Source organism: Arachis hypogaea, chromosome 6 (assembly GCF_003086295.3).
Source record: "Arachis hypogaea cultivar Tifrunner chromosome 6, arahy.Tifrunner.gnm2.J5K5, whole genome shotgun sequence".
Taxonomy (NCBI): Eukaryota; Viridiplantae; Streptophyta; class Magnoliopsida; order Fabales; family Fabaceae; genus Arachis; species Arachis hypogaea.
The window spans coordinates 31279226-31293989 of record NC_092041.1 but is presented as its reverse complement, the minus strand read 5'-3'; positions in this window follow the sequence as shown (position 1 = coordinate 31293989).

The following is a 14764-nucleotide window of genomic DNA, read 5'->3' as shown; positions in this document are numbered from 1 at the left end:
TGGCTCAGGTATCAATCTGATGCGATTGTTTGTAATAAAAAAGCTTCAAATCCCAAAGGTACAAGCAACAAGGATAGCACTGCAGATGGCGGATAAATCTCTGAAACAGGCATGTAGTAGAAAATGTACTGGTCAAGGTTGAAGAACTCTTCCACCCTACAGATGTTGTGATCATTGACTTGGGAGAGGATGAAAATGACTCCATCATCCTAGGAAGACCATTTCTGTGCACTGGAAGAGCTCTGATAGATGTTGAGAGAGGTGAACTAGTTCTAAGGATGCATGAGGACTATGTGGTATTCAAGGTTTTCAAACATTCACCACTCTCTGGAGAAGGAGGTACTTGCACGCAGAATTCACTGCTTAAGCCTCCTCCCTTGGTGGGAACCAATATAGTTCCTCCGACATCAAACTTAAGTTTGGTGTTGGACATTCACCATCCACTAAGAAGGATGGAGGCTCTGAGAAAAAGATACTTAAGGGCTAGAAGAACAAGAAGATTCTCATTGAAGACTTCTCACCTGGGATGAAAATGGTGTTTGCTATAAGTCCATTCCAACCTCATACTGTGAACAGGATCCTGTCCCTTGAGCATATTAACTGATCCATGAGAGCACAGGAAAGAAGCCCATAGTGAAGGGTAAGGATTTAAGACTCTGTGACTATCTTCATCCTCAAAGGAGCTGATCATCAAGTTAGTGACGGTAAAGAAGCGCTTGTTGGGAGGCAACTTGGTGGACGAAATTGTGATTCCCTTTTTTCTTGTAATTGGATTTATAAAAGATGTATACTCTGAGGGCATTGTTTATTTTCTTCACAATCTCGTTCAACTAACCAGCAAGTGTACTGGGTCGTCCAAGTAATAACCTTACGTGAGTAAGGGTCGAATCCACAGAGATTGTTGGTATGAAGCAAGCTATGGTCACCTTGTAAATCTCAGTCAGGCAAATTAAATATTATTTATGGGTTTGAGGATAGGAATAATAAAAAGAAATAAATAATAAAAGGGATAGAACACTTATGCAGATTCATTGGTAGAGGTATCTTTTAAGTATATACAGCTGCTGCATGGCTCAAGGACGCCTGCTCTCCTACTCCTTCTACTCAATCCTTCTTACTCCTTTCCATGGCAAGCTTTGTATAGGGGTTCACCATCAACTGTGGCTACTTTCATTCCTCACGGGGAAATAACCTGTGCGGCTGTCACTCGCACAGCTAACCAGTCTGGAGGCATCACCCATGGCTGATAGCTACATCCCATCCTCGCAGTGAAAACTATGCAACGCACTCTGTCACAGTACGGCTAATCACCGGTTGGTTCCCGCTCCTACTGGAATAGAATCCCTCTTTTGCGTCTGTTACTAACGCCCAGCAGGTTAGAGTTTGAAGCACGTCACGGTCATTCATGATCGGAATCCTACTCGGAACACCACAGACAAGGTTGGACTTTCCGGACTCCCAGGATCCTACTCGGAACACCACAGACAAGGTTGGACTTTCCGGATCCAGATGAATGCCGCCAACTATCTAACTTATACCACGAAGATTCTGTTGGGGAATCTAAGAGATACGCATTCAAGCTCTGTTGCATGTAGGACGTAAGTGGTTGTCAATCACTCGCGTTCATAATTGAGAATGATAATGAGGGTAATCTGACTCATCACATTCATCATGTTCTTGGGTACGAATGAATATCTTGGAATAAGAATAAAAGAGAATTGAATAAAAGAAGATAGAATTTCATTAATACTTGAGGTACAGCAGAGCTCCACACCCTTAATCTATGGTGTGCAGAAACTCCACCGTTGAAAATACATAAGCAAAGAGTTCAGGCATGGCCGAATGGCCAGCCCTCTCTAACGTGATCAATGATCCCCTAAGATGAAGAGTAAAACAAAACTGAGATCAAATATGTCTAATACAATAGATAAATGTCCTATATATACTAGACTAGCTACTAGGGTTTACATGAGTAAGTAATTGATGCATAAATCCACTTCCGGGGCCCACTTGGTGTGTGCTTGGGCTGAGCTTGATGAATTCACGTGCTAAGGCATATCTTGGCGTTGAACTCTGAGTTATGACGTGTTTTGGGCGTTCAACTCCGGATCATGACGTTTTTCTGGCGTCTAACTCCAGACAGCAGCATGAACTTGGCGTTCAACGCCAAGTTACGTCGTCTTTCTTCGAATAAAGTATGGACTATTATATATTGCTGGAAAGCCCTGGATGTCTACTTTCCAACGCCGTTGAGAGCGCGCCAATTGGAGTTCTGTAGCTCCAGAAAATCCATGTCGAGTGCAGGGAGGTCAGATTCCAACAGCATCAGCAGTCCTTTTGTCAGCCTTCTTCAGAGTTTTGCTCAAATCCCTCAATTTCAGTCAGAATTTACCTGAAATCACAGAAAAACACACAAACTCATAGTAAAGTCCAGAAATGTGAATTTAGCATAAAAACTAATGAAAACATCCCTAAAAGTAGCTCAAACTTACTAAAAACTATATAAAAACAATGCCAAAAAGCGTATAAATTATCCGCTCATCACAACCCAACTAGGAGTATCCTTTAGTTTATTTCAGTTTTATTTTAGTTTGATTTTATTTTATTTTTCATTGATTTTGAAAGTTTTTCTAGGTTTTCTAATGTTTGTGATCATGATCAGCGCTTAGAACAGGGACAAGAAGATTCAGACAGAATAACAGAACACCCTGGAGCAGAAAATGTTTAGGCGTTAAACGCCAGGGAGGCGTTTAGCGCCAAAAGAGGGTCATAAAGCATGGGTGTTTAATGCCAAAAAGGGGAATTCCCATCCAAGTTTTACACCCCCCTGGCTGGCGTTTAGCGCCAAGGGGTCATTATAAAAAAAAGAGAGTTTTACATTTAAATTTTTTTTCTCCCTCTATCACTCTTATCTTCTTTTATACTATTTTTACTCATCTGTGTGCTCTTTATGTCCCTTCCCATTTTCAGTTTTCCTTACTTGGGGACAAACAAACTTTTAAATTTGGTGTTACAAAGCGAGGTCTCAGTTTATATTATCATCAATGGCACCGAAGTGAGGTAAATCATCTTCATGGAAGAGCACAGCCTGAGGAGGGAGCAGTAGCCATCATAACTGAGGTGGTTAAGTTTCATTATCCCTTACCTTATCTTATCTTCTATTTTTCCAGTACTTCTAGCTTTTGCATGATCACTAGTAGGATTTCCTTGCTTTCTAGTTTAGTTCTTTATTTTGTTATTTTATGTTTATTTTGAAAAATGTCTCATGTATTGCTCACTAAGCTTAAAGAAAAATCAAAAGAAAAAGAAGTAGTAAAATGCATGAGATTTGAGTTATATATTATGAGTTACTCTAGTTACTTTGATGTGGTGGCACTATCTTAATTTCTAAATGTATGAACTGAACAGTGCATATTTGATATTGGAATTAAGAATATTGGTTCTTAAGGAATAGAAACTTAGAGAAGTATTATAGACTCTCTGAAATAAGAAAGAAATTGATTCTTGAAGCAAAACAAACAGTAAAAAAGAAATAAGAAAAATAAAATAAAAAGAAAGGGTCCAAGGCTTTGAGCATCAATGGTTAGGAAGGTCAAAACTGATCTAAAACTCAAAAGAGTGGTTTTTTCTAACCATATGCTTGTGGTGTGAAAGTATCAAGTAACTGATGAGCGGATAATTTATACGCTTTTTGGCATTGTTTTTATATAGTTTTTAGTAAGTTTAAGCTACTTTTAGGGATGTTTTCATTAGTTTTTATGTTAAATTCACATTTCTGGACTTTACTATGAGTTTGTGTGTTTTTCTGTGATTTCAGGTAAATTCTGACTGAAATTGAGGGATTTGAGCAAAACTCTGAAGAAGGCTGACAAAAGAACTGCTGATGCTGTTGGAATCTGACCTCCCTGCACTCAAAATGGATTTTCTGGAGCTACAGAACTCCAATTGGCGCGCTCTCAACGGCGTTGGAAAGTGGACATCCAGGGCTTTCCAGTAATATATAATAGTCCATACTTTATTCGAAGAATGACGACGTAACTTGGCGTTGAACGCCAAGTACAAGCTGCTGTCTGGAGTTAAACGCCAGAAAAACGTCATTATCCGGAGTTGAACGCCCAAAACACGTCATAACCTGGAGTTTGACGCCAAGAAATGCCTCTACTCGTGGATTGATCAAGCTCAGCCCAAGCATACACCAAGTGGGCCCCGGAAGTGGATTTATGCATCAATTACTTACTCATGTAAACCCTAGTAGCAAGTCTAGTATATATAGAACATTTATCTATTGTATTAGACATCTTTGGTCTCAGTTTTGTTTTATTCTTCATCTTAGGAGATCATTGATCACATTAGGGGGGCTGGCCATTCGGCCATGCCTGAACCTCTTTTGCTTATGTATTTTCAACGGTGGAGTTTCTGCACACCATAGATTAAGGGTGTGGAGCTCTACTGTACCTCAAGTATTAATGAAATTCTATTATCTTTTATTCAAATCTCTCTTATTCTTATTCCAAGATATTCATTCGTACCCAAGAACATGATGAATGTTATGAGTCAGATTACCCTCATTATCATTCTCACTTATGAACGCGCGTGATTGACAACCACTTCCGTTCTACATGCAACAGAGCTTGAATGCGTATCTCTTAGATTCCCCAACAGAATCTTCGTGGTATAAGCTAGATAGATGGCGGCATTTATGAGGATCCGGAAAGTCTCACCTTGTCTGTGGTATTCCGAGTAGGATCCTGGAAATCCGGAAAGTCTAACCTTGTCTGTGGTATTCCGAGTAGGATTTCGGTAATGAATGACTGTGACGTGCTTCAAACTTGTAACCTGCTGGGCGTTAGTGACAGACGCAAAAGAATCAATGGATTCTATTCCAGTAGGAGCGGGAACCAACCGGTGATTAGCCGTACTGTGACAGAGTGCGTGAGCATTAGTTTTCACTGCGAGGATGGGATGTAGCCATCAGCCATGGGTGATGCCTCCAGACGATTAGCCGTGCGACTGACAACCGCATAGGATCATTTTCCCGAGAGGATGAAAGTAGCCACAGTTGATGGTGAACCCCTATACAAAGCTTGCCATGGAAAGGAGTAAGAAGGATTGAGTAGAAGCAGTAGGAGAGCAGGCGTCCTTGGGCTCTACAGCATCTCCATCCGCTTTTCTGAAATTCCCACCAATGAATCTGCATAAGTATTCTATCCCTTTTATTATTCCTTTTTATTATTTATTCCAATAATCACAATTACCCTTTTTTCTGCCTAACTGAGATTTGCAAGGTGACCATAGCTTGCTTCATACCAACAATCTCTGTGGGATCGACCTTTACTCACGTAAGGTTTATTACTTGGACGACCCAGTACACTTGCTGGTTAGTTGAACGGAGTTGTGTCCACTCGTGCCAATTTCTAAAATCCAATTACAATGAATATGATCACAATTTCGTCCACCAAGTTTTTGGCGCCGTTGCCGGGGATTGTTTGAGTATGGACAACTGACGGTTCATCTTGTTGCTCAGATTAGGTAATTTTCTTTTCAAAAATCTTTTTCAAAATTTTTTCTTTTATTTTTCGTTTTTTTTCAACGTTGTTTTCGAAAAAAAAAATAATAATAAAAATCCAAAAAAATTAATAAAATCATAAAAATCAAAAATATTTTGTGTTTCTTGTTTGAGTCTTGTGTTAATTTTTAAGTTTGGTGTCAATTGCATGCTTTTAAAATTTTTCTTGCATTTTCGAAAATCTCATGCATTCATAGTGTTCTTCATGATCTTCAAGTTGTTCTTGACAAGTCTTCTTGTTTGATCTTGATGGTTTCTTGTTTTGTGTCTTTTCTTGTTTTTCATGTGCATCTTTGCATTCATATTTTTCATGCATTAAAGATTTCTAAGTTTGGTGTCTTGCATGTTTTCTTTGCATCAAAGATTTTTCAAAATTATGTTCTTGATGTTCATCATGATCTTCAAAGTGTTCTTGGTGTTCATCTTGACATTCATAGCATTCTTGCATCCATTCATTGTTTTGATCTAAAAATTTCATGCATTGAGTATTTTTGTTGTTTTTCTCTCTCATAATTAAAAATTCAAAAATCAAAAAAATATCTTTTCCTTATTTTCCTCCAAAATTTCGAAATTTTGGGTTGACTTGGTCAAAAATTTTTCAAAATTAAGTTGTTTCACACAAGTCAAGTCAAAATTTCAATTTTAAAAATCTTATCTTTTCAAAATCTTTTTCAAAAATCATATCTTTTTCATTTTTTTTATATATAATTTTCGAAAATTTCAAAAAAAAAATCTTTTTCAAATTATTCTCAAAATCTTTTTCTTATCTTTATATCATATTTTCGAAAATTAGCTAACAATTAATGTGATTGGTTCAAAAATTTGAAGTTTGTTACTTTCTTGTTAAGAAAGGTTCAATCTTTAAGTTCTAGAATCTTATCTTGTAGTTTCTTGTTAGTTGAGTCTTTTTAAAAATTAAATCTTTTTCAAAATATCTTTTTATTAAAATTTTTATCTTATCTTTTTATCTTTTATCTTATCTTTTTCAAAAAAATTTCATCTTTCTCAAAATTTGATTTCAAAATATCTTATCTAACTTCTTATCTTCTTATCTTTTTCAAATTTTGATTTCAAATCTTTTTCAATCAACTAACTAACTTTTTGTTTGTTTCTTATCTTTTTCAAAACCAACTAACTACCTATCCCTCTCTAAATTTCGAAAATTCTCCCTCTCTTTTTCAAAAATTCTTTTTGTTTTAAATTTTAATTTTAATTATATTTTGTCTTTAATTTTCGAAAATCACTAACTCTTTTTCAAAAAAATTATTTTCGAATTTTTTTCCTCTCTTCTCTTCTTCTATTTAATTAATTAATTACTAACACTTCTCTTCACCCCCTATCCTTACTCTTTATACAGACTATTCATTCTTTTTCATTCTTCTCCCCTTTCTCTTTCTACTAACATAAAGGAATCTCTATACTGTGACATAGAGGATTCCTCTTTCTTTTCTTGTTTTCTTCTCTTTCATATGAGCAGGAACAGGGAAAAAGGCACTCTTGTTGAAGTTGATCCAGAACCTGAAAGGACTCTGAAGAGAAAATTAAGAGAAGCTAAATTACAACAATCCAGAAACAACATTTCAGAAATTTTCGAACAAGAGAAGGAGATGGCAGCCGAAAATAATAATAATAATAATGCAAGGAGAATGCTTGGTGACTTCACAAAGCCAACATCCAAGTTTGATGGAAGAAGCATCTCCATTCCTGCCATTGGAGACAATAACTTTGAGCTTAAGCCTCAACTAGTTGCTTTAATGCAACAAAACTGCAAGTTTTATGGACTTCCATCTGAAGATCCTTATCAGTTTTTAACTGAATTCTTGCAGATCTGTGAGACTGTAAAGACGAATGGAGTTGATCCTGAAGTCTACAGACTCATGCTTTTCCCTTTTGCTGTAAGAGACAGGGCTAGAATATGGTTGGATTCTCAACCTAAGGATAGCCTGGACTCCTGGGATAAGCTGGTCACTGCTTTCTTAGATAAGTTCTTTCCTCCTCAAAAGCTGAGCAAGCTAAGAGTGGATGTTCAAACCTTCAAACAAAAAGATGGTGAATCCCTCTATGAAGCTTGGGAAAGATACAAGCAGCTGACCAAAAGATGTCCATCTGACATGTTTTCAGAATGGACCCTATTAGATATATTCTATTATGGTCTCTCTGAATTTTCGAAAATGTCATTGGACCATTCTGCAAGTGGATCTATTCACCTGAAGAAAACACCTGAAGAGGCTCAAGAACTCATTGACATGGTTGCAAACAACCAGTTCATGTATACCTCTGAGAGGAATTCCGTGAATAATGGGATACCTCAGAAGAAAGGAGTTCTTGAAATTGATGCTCTGAATGCCATCTTGGCTCAGAACAAAATGTTGACTCAACAGGTCAACATAATCTCTCAAAATCTGAATGGACTGCAACATGCATCCAACAGTACTAGAGAGGCAGCTTCTGAAGAAGCTTATGATCCTGAGAACCCTGCCATGGCAGAGGTTAATTACATGGGTGAACCATATGGAAATACTTATAACCCATCATGGAGAAATCATCCAAATTTCTCCTGGAAGGATCAACAAAAGCCTCAACAAGGCTTTAACAATGGTGGACGCAATAGGCTGAGTAATAGTAAGCCATATCCATCATCTTCTCAGCAACAGACAGAGAATTCTGAACAAAACACTTCTAATTTAGCCAATATAGTCTCTGATCTGTCAAAGGCCACTTTCACTTTCATGAATGAAACAAGATCCTCCATTAGAAATTTGGAGGCACAAGTGGGCCAGCTGAGTAAGAAAGTCATTGAAACTCCTCCCAGTATTCTCCCAAGCAATACAGAAGAGAATCCAAAAGGAGAGTGCAAGGCCATTGATTTGATCAAAATGGCCGAATGCACTAGGGAGGAGGAGGACGAAAATCCTAGTGAGGAAGACCTCTTGGGACGTCCTTCAAGCAAGAAGGAGTTTCCTATTAAGGATCCTGAGGAATCTGAGGCTCATACAAAGACCATAGAGATTCCATTAAACCTCCTTCTGCCATTCATGAGCTCTGAAGACTATTCATCCTCTGAAGAGGATGAAGATGTCACTGGAGAGCAAGTTGCTCAATATTTAGGAGCTATCATGAAGCTGAATGCCAAGCTGTTTGGTAATGAGACTTAGGAAAGTGAACCTCCCTTGCTCATTAGTGAACTAGATACTTGGATTCAGAAAACTCTACCTCAAAAGAAACAAGATCCTGGCAAGTTCTTAATACCTTGCACCATTGGCACCATGAGCTTTGAAAAAGCTTTATGTGATCTTGGGTCAGGGATAAATCTGATGCCACTCTCTGTAATGGAGAAGCTAGGGATCATTGAGGTACAACCTGCCTTGTTTTCATTACAATTGGCAGACAAGTCAGTGAGACAAGCTTATGGAATAGTAGAGGACGTGCTAGTAAAGGTTGAGGGCCTTTACATCCCTGCTGATTTCATAATCCTAGACACTAGGAAGAAAGATGATGAATGCATCATCCTAGGAAGACCTTTCCTAGCCACAGCAAAAGCTGTGATAGATGTCAACAGAGGTGAGTTAGTCCTTCAATTGAATGGGGACTACCTTGTGTTTAAGGCACATGGCTATCCCTCTGTGACAAAAGAGAATAAGCATAAAGAGCTTCTCTCAGTTCAAGGTCAAGAAGAGCCCACACAATCAAACTCTAAGTTTGGTGTTGTGAAGCCACAACCAAATTCTAAGTTTGGTGTTAAGATCCCATACCCAAACTCTAAGTTTGGTGTGGACAACTATACAACATTGACCTGATCACCTTGTGGCTCCATGAGAGCCACTGTCAAGCTATTGACATTAAAGAAGCGCTTGTTGGGAGGCAACCCAATTTTATTTATCTAATTTTATTTTATTTTGGTTCTTTGATATTTTTGTGTTTAATTAGGTACATGATCATGAGGAGTCACGAAAAAATCAAAAAAATTAAAAACAGAGTCAAAAACAGAAGAAAAAAATTTTTCACCCTGGAGGACGCACGGGCTGGCGTTCAACGCCCAGAAGGTGCATCTGGCCAGCGTTCAACGCCAGAACAGAGCACCATTCTGGCTCTGAACACCCAAAACAAGCAACAACCTGGCGTTAAACGCCAGGATGGTGCACAGAGAGGACAAACTGGCGCTGAACGCCAGGAACAAGCATGAAACTGGCGTTCAACGCCAGAAACATGCATCACATGGGCGTTGAACGCCCAGAACATGCACCAATGGGCGTTTGAACGCCAGAATGATGCATGAAGGCATTTTTCATGCCTATATGGTGAAGGAATGGTATTTCTTTTCACCTCAAGATCTGTGGACTGATGACATGTCATCATATACCCATTTTCTATGCTTTTTCATACAAGAAATTGATGATTGTGCATAAATATTGAATGCTTTTTGTACTTAAATGATATATTTTCTTGATATTTTAATTTTATAAATCTTGTAGGAAATAAGAAGAAAAAGAAGCAAAGAAGCACAAAAAAAGGAGAAAAAAAGAGCTTTGGGGTACACTTTGAAGTTGGGGTACACTTTGGAGCCTTAGGCCACGCTTTTAAAAGCGTGGCCCATGACTAAATCAAGGAAGGAAGCAGCCAACACGCACACTGCCCTGCCCTTGCCAAGGGCAGGGCAGAATCGTGATGCAAAGTGTGGTTGGAAGCAAGAATTTTCGCTAAGTTAAAATCTGGCCGCACACAGCATGACCATGCCTACTTCAAAGGGCTATAACTTGAGCTACAGACGTCCAATTGATGTGCTTCCAGTTGCGTTGGAAAGCTGACATTCAGAGCTTTCCAACGATATATAGCAATCCATATTTGGCGCACAATTGAGGCAGGAACGAAAGGCATCTTTAAGGGCCATGAGAAAGCAAGAAACTAGGCCTTACTTTGGTGCCAAGAAAGCCAAGGAAATTAAGTAGCGTGTGTTTCGGCCATGGTTCGAACTTGGGACATCAAAGTGAAAACACTGCCCTGCCCTCGTGGAGGGCAGGGCAGCATTTTGTTGGTGCACAACTCTGGCGCACCAAGAAGTGAATCTGGCGCACCAAATCACTACCCTGGCAGCATCAGCGCGCACCACACTCAATCCTGGCAGCACCATATTTTTCTGCCCTGCCCTCCGCGAGGGCAGGGCAGCATCTTGTGCACCAAGACTCAATTCTGGCGCATCACAGCTTGAAACTGGCAGCACCAAGCACGCACCGTGGCACATTTCTGGTGCACCAATTTTTTCTGCCCTGCCCTCCGCGAGGGCAGGGCAGCATCCTGCGCACCACACCAATGCACCACGACCGCACCAAGGTTGCACGCACCAATTTTCTGCCCTGCCCTCCACAAGGGCAGGGCAGCCTCCTGGGAGCAACATGGGCCAAAATTCAACCAAATTTTCATTTAAATTCAATTCCTCTCCAAATTGAATCAAGGCCAACCAAACCCATTTCTCCTCAAATCCAAAGCAAGCAAAGCCCAAATCATCACTCAAAGGCACATGGATCAAGTAATTTAGGATTTTCATTTTTGTAATTTGTTTTAATTTCATTTTCATTTTATTTTGTAAAGCCTATATAAGGCATCATTTCCATCTTTGAAAGGAGGCCGGCTCCATTAGGAATAGATAGCTCTCTCCTTTAGTTTTCTTTTCTGTTTTAAATCTTGAGTGAGATTGGAGGAATTCTGTTTCATTCTCACCTTGAGATCTCTTGGTCACTTTTTCTGCATAATTGAAATTCACATACTGCTTCATCTTCTCTTTTAATTCTGCAATTCATTTATCTTCATTCCTTCTGCAATTGTTCTTGGTTGGATCAAGGAAGGAATTGAGATCTAGACTTGTTCTCTAGTCTCTTTGATTTCCTGAGATCTGCAATCTCATTTGGCAATTAAACTGAATTTAATTTCTGTTTGCTTCTTCAAGCAATTCTGCTTTCTGTTTAAGATTTATTGCAAGTAACTCTTCTGCTTGATTGCTCCTTACATTCTCTTATTGAAGTTTTAATTCCCAGCACCCAATCCATTTTACTTTTTATGCAATTCAATTATTCTGCAATTGTTCTAAGTGCTGTTTATTGCTTTCCTTTAAATTTCCTACACCCAATTCCCTTTACATTTCCTGCAATTTACAATTCTTGCAATTTAAGTTTCTGCAATTTACATTGCTTGTTCTTTAAGCTTCCTGCCTATTTACATTCTGCACTTTAAGATTATTGCTATTTACATTTTGCTGCCATAATTCTCACTTAAATGTTAGCTTGACTAAACTAATCACCCACTAAAATTGCTTGATCCATCAATCCCTGTGGGATCGACCTCACTCTAAGTGGGTTATTACTACTTGATGCGACCCGGTACACTTACCAGTTGGATTTGTGTGTTGGAAATTTATTTTTCCACAAAAACACCATCAAGTTTTTGGCGCCGTTGCCGGGGATTGATTTAGATCAACAATGATTAAGTGGGTGAGAAGTCTAGATCAAGCATTTTTTTCTTTTTTGTTCTCTGTTCTAAGTTGAAACCAAGGTGTTTGTGTTTTTGCCTCACTAAGCAAAACTCATTTCTGATATGAGTAATTCCAATTTTCATTGGTGTTGTGTTTTACAAAATTTAAATGGAGTTCAACTCATCTTGTGATCAAACAAATTTTCTGGGATATCACCCACCATCACAAATCTCTAATGGTGGTTGGGAATATCACCAAGAATTTAAAGATTCTAAGCACTCCAATCCATGGAGATGCACTTCAAAGTCACAAGATGAACAAGATAATCATATGGGATATTTCTCACCACCACAAAATGATTCATACCATTATCCTCATGGTGGATGGGAGTATCACCAAGGAATGAAAGAGCATCCACCCTCACGTCCCAGTTTCTCATTTGAAAGTTCTTCATCACTTAATTATGCCTCAACACAAGGTTTCCTCCAAAATCCATACAAGTCATCCCATCAATCACACAACTCATTCCACACCCCTCAACACAACTTCACCACAACATATCCACGTTACCAAAATTACTCTCAACCTTCATCTCTTGAACCACCAGATGAGGATTACCTTCAAGCCATTGAAATACATAGAAAACTCGTGGAAAGATACACACAACCCCAATCCTGGAAAGAAATCATCTTCAATAAGATGAATGGCCCCTTAGAGCAAACAAGGAGGAGCATAGAACCACTGAGCAAGGAAAATGAAGGTCAATTGATAGATGTGAAGGAGAAAGTGGAAGAGCAAGATAAGGAGGCCACTGCATCAAGTGAACTTTCAATGAAGAATGAGGTGGTTGAAAATGAAACTGCACTTGAGGTGACAAGGGAAGAAGTGGAGGATCAAGAAAGTGAGGAAGACACTCAAGAGAAGTCACCCTCAATTGAGGCAGAGAGTTGCATAAAAGAAGGATTCATGGAACCATCAATTCAAAAGGCTCTGGATGAAGATCAAACTCCAAAAATCACACAGCAACCATGTCTTGACATCCAAGAAGTGAAGGCAACTAACAAAAGCACCAATTCTGTCCCTAATCCAGCAAGCAAGATCAATCAAGCCATTTGCAAAAGGAAGCTTACTGAGGAAAGGCCAAGACAAGGGACACTAGCTGAATCTTCTCCCCCTTTGAGATCATTCCTCTTAACAAACTGGAAGAAGAGGAAGAAAGTGAAGAGCAACATGTCAAGCTAATGACACTAAAAGAGCACTTGTTGGGAGGTAACCCAACCGTAGGTATAATTTCTCTTCTCTGCTTTGTTTTCTTTCTTTACTTTGTTTAAATTCAATAAATGGGCATATGGTTACATTCTAAGTTTGGTGTTGTCTTGCAACAACTTGTTTTCAATCTTTTTGGATGATTGCATCAAATCAAAAATGGAAGTGACACACTAAGATTCTAAGTTTGGTGTGCCACTTAATTCTCTATGCAATTCATTAAGCAACACCACTTGTCTGCATAATCATAAGGCCTTTGCAGTGTTGTTTTTCTTTTGGTTTGACACTTTATTATTCTGTTTACTTTAGTTATTTCTTTATTTTTAATACTTCCACTTATTTTGCTTCTTAATTGTTTTTGTTAATATATTACCAAGAGATCCTTATTTATGACATATTCATGGCTTGGTGATTGTATTTAACATATAACAGTTTCTTTTGTTTAGTTTTAGTTCAAATAAATTGACATATGGTTGCATTCTAAGTTTGGTGTTGCTATGCAACAAAATTTGGTTCCAATGCTTACTAGATACTTGCATTAATTTCAAGTGAAAGTGTCACACTAAGTTTGGTGTGCCACTTAATTTTTTTTATGCAATGTATCATGCACACCTTCTTATGCTTGCAATCAAAATGTCGCTGTCTCTTGTGCCTTGATTGTTATTTTTTCATTTTTGCTTGCTTGCAACACATGTAATGCTAACATTTCATTGCATAAGACATTCATGATCCATCTTAAGCCCCATAGCCATTGTTCTAATTATTGCTTGAGGATGAGCAAGCACTCTAAGTTGGCAAGGGAAAGGGAAGAATTGGAGAAAAAGGACAACAATAATGAAGATGAACTACAAGGTTGTAAAGTTCCTTTTCCTCTCCTTTGTTTCCGGCACTTAAATTGCATGATTGTCTTCATCTTTTCTGTTTACACATGTGTATGAATAAAGCATAGCTTGAATTTTGAATTATAATATGGTGCTATACCATTATGACTACCAACTTGAATCCTGTGAGTTCAAAAGCAATAAAGTATCATGATCATAAACAAACAAGGCATTAAAGAAGATTTTAGCATGTGCATACAAGTATTGGAAAGCTAGTATGATTAATTGTTGCTCAATTGCATTGGATTTTATTTAATTGAAGTTTTCATCTAGTACATTTTGTGAAATCTTTTGAAATCATGAAAACCTTGAAGAAGCAAATATAATTAAGGCAAGAAAAGAAAAAGGGAAAGAATGAGAAAGCTGAAGGCTCTGAGTACCAATGGCAATTTATTTGCTAAGTGCTTGTGGTGTTTATGTATCAAGCCAAATGCTTGAAAACAAAACACTTAGAAGTCAAGGCTAGGCTCAAGTGCAAAAGCACTCCCTCAAAGCTCAAGGCTCTGAGCATCAATGATTAGAGAGTCAAGAAAAGAAAAGAAAAAATGAGCTTAATGAAGTCCTCTAATTAAATGCTTGTGATGCTTA